The 2705-nt window shown below is 43.4% G+C and overlaps 1 protein-coding gene across 1 annotated transcript in view; it reads left to right on the forward strand.

The window, feature by feature from the left end:
- Positions 1–1618: 1618 nt before the first annotated feature.
- The window catches only part of ngfa (nerve growth factor a (beta polypeptide)), a 20302-nt gene continuing 19215 nt past the window's right edge, over positions 1619–2705 (forward strand). Inside the window, exon 1 of the mRNA XM_034088121.2 lies at positions 1619–1791. The gene's annotated coding sequence lies outside the window, so the exon portion shown is untranslated. The remainder of the gene's footprint in view (positions 1792–2705) is intronic.

The raw sequence follows: 2705 nt of genomic DNA on the forward strand, positions 1-2705 counted from the left end.
TGTAAATGATAGAGGGGACCACAACATTAAACTACTACATGAAAAAGGTTAAGCAGTTTTCAGACTCATACTTAAAATGCTTAGACAAAAACCTACTCAAGGTTAACAATACTGTTTTTAAAATAACCTTAATTTCTCTCAGCCTGAAACAAAGTAAAACTAATGCACATAGATCGTCTGAAGCAGTTGCAAAATGCCTGAAATGTGAGGATATCCATGCACTCTTGACCTCCTAACCACCCTCCAAGCCCAAAAGGTTCACCCCTCCTCATTATTTCTCACCCTTAACCAACCCCAGCGTGGGGTGCAGGGTCAAAGTTCACTGTCTGGGGGGATTTCCCCTTTCAGGCTCAGCCTCGATAACAAGAGCCAAGGCAGTTTTGACAGTGACAGAATCTTTAACACATGCACACACGCACATCAATAATTGTCGTGCAGAGAACATACAAAAGAGCCACGTCAGCTTTGGGGAAATGCCCGTTTGCCTTTGAACTCATAAGAGGGGGTCAACATTCTTGAGCAGAGAGAAACCTCTCTCGAGTTTTGACCTGTGTTATTTCTTCCAGGGCCCATTTATTCCAAATAGAGTTGTCTCATCAACACCGAAACAGGAACTGAATTCAAAGTAAAATCATTTATAGTTTCCTAAGACGAGGAGAAAGGGATGACACTGACACACAATCCTTCCTTTCTCTAATTGTTCTCTTTTTCCCCCTCTCCTCTCTGTCTGTCGGAGCAGAAGGGTGGGATGTCTGTCTGCTCAGCGCCAGGGGCTCTGACAACGATACGGTTCAGGTCAGAGAGACGCTGTGAAAGAGAGAAACGCAAAGAACCAGAAAAAAAAGGTGAGAAGGCAAGATGGAGAGATGGGAAAATAAAGATGCATAAACAAAAAGACGGAGAAATGTCAGAGAGGGACTGTTGTGATACTGGAGCCTGAAGGCCTCGCTGAATACAGGGTGTGGCGGATCTCTGCCCAGGGTGAGGGGATATCATAGTTGCAAGGGTGGACATGTTGCTTTATTCACTATTTCTCTCTCAATTTGCGGTTGACAAGTAGCAGAGATACATTCCAGGTTGCAACAGACCATCAAAGCTCTGTTATTGTACTTCCACACATTTCTTTGTACTGTACACATGTTCAATGTAGCAAAAGGCTGTGTGTATTCACACTGTAGAAAATGGCAGCGTACCACATTTCTGAAATGTTCGACCAAGGACACTGGTGGTTTGACCTCACGCATGGCAGGGGCACGTTGCACAATCAAGAGCTGAGCTAGAAATGACTCAGGTGTGGAATAACAGTGACAAACTTCGGAAGCTTTCACGCCGTAAAACAAACCCTGACGTCACTTGGAGGTGACGTAAAGTCTCATGTGAAAGTTGAATCATCCCATTTGAGCAAAAGAGACAAAATGGTGAATGAAAGGAGAGGATGAATAGCAGTAGCTAGGTGCAAATTATAAATAGCTGTACTTTTTTCTTTTTTGTCACAGAGGAGGAATAGGTAGGCACTAGGACCTGCACTGAGCACACAGGAGGAGGGAGGGAGCAGCTTTGGGACTCCTCTTACTAAACTTTTAGAACAATTCATTTCCCAAAGAGTGTGGGAGGCAGACAGACAGAAGTGGATGGCCCGAGAACTCGATTCAAAGCTTTAAAAGCAGGAGCGGGATTTAGAGATTGGGATAATTCTGCTCTTGGCCTGGAGAGAGTGAGGTGGAATATAAAATAGTTCATCTGAAAGTTTTCACTCACTGGAGAGAGCAGAGAAGGAGCGTTAACAGGCTGGTGAGTTTGAACTTGTTCTTACACATGTTTATTTAAACAAGGAGTTCATGTGTTGAGAGTGTGTACATGTAAAGATGGGGGGGATACATAGACGTAAGGGAGAATCTCTCTTAGAAGTTATTCTCATACCTGTCATCAAGTGAAAGTGGTGCGTCTGAATTAAGATTGGGCTCTGCAGCAGCCAGTCAAGTCCTATGTTGGGGTGAGAACATTGCTGCTGACTTCCACAAACAACAGTAGTAAGAAAAAGTGGGTGATACATTTTTTTATTTGTGTTGGCTCGCGTGGTTCAACATTTGGACACTATAGTTTTTCAGGTACAGATGGAGAGAGGGTATGGAAGAGGAGAGGGTGTAGAGAGAAAGAGAGAATAGGTGAGGATTAGAAAAAGGGGTTCTCCAAACTTCAATGGGAACCAGTCCTCTGTTCAGAAAACCCCTGGGACATCAGGTTACCTTCATTCTTTCCCTCCCTCTCTCCCCTTTTTTTTCTATCCGTCTGTCTCTTCCTTCCCCTCTTTTTCAATCTGTCTTTCTCTCCGCTCATATTACACAACTCTTAAAGGAATGGTCCACTCATTAGATAATTAATCAAAACTTCAGTATTTAGTGAAACGTTATGTTTAAACCATACCCTGAAGAAATCAGCGATATTCCCCGGTAAATAATGATTTTATAGCTCTTTTTTATCAAGACCTGTATATTCCGTCTGGCCGCCGCCATGTTTGCCATTTTCAGTAGTCACGTGATGGTCGTGACGTCATCCATGCGTTCACTTTGTCAACACACGGAAACATGGCTGAATATTTGAGTTCGGACTCGTCAGCAGAGGAAGACGTTTTGATGTTTTATCAGTATGACAATACGACACCCTCTGTCCTAAGACCCTCACATCGTACAAGGAAAAACTTCCGA

The sequence above is a fragment of the Pseudochaenichthys georgianus genome, chromosome 7 (genome assembly GCF_902827115.2).
Source record: "Pseudochaenichthys georgianus chromosome 7, fPseGeo1.2, whole genome shotgun sequence".
Taxonomy (NCBI): domain Eukaryota; kingdom Metazoa; phylum Chordata; class Actinopteri; order Perciformes; family Channichthyidae; genus Pseudochaenichthys; species Pseudochaenichthys georgianus.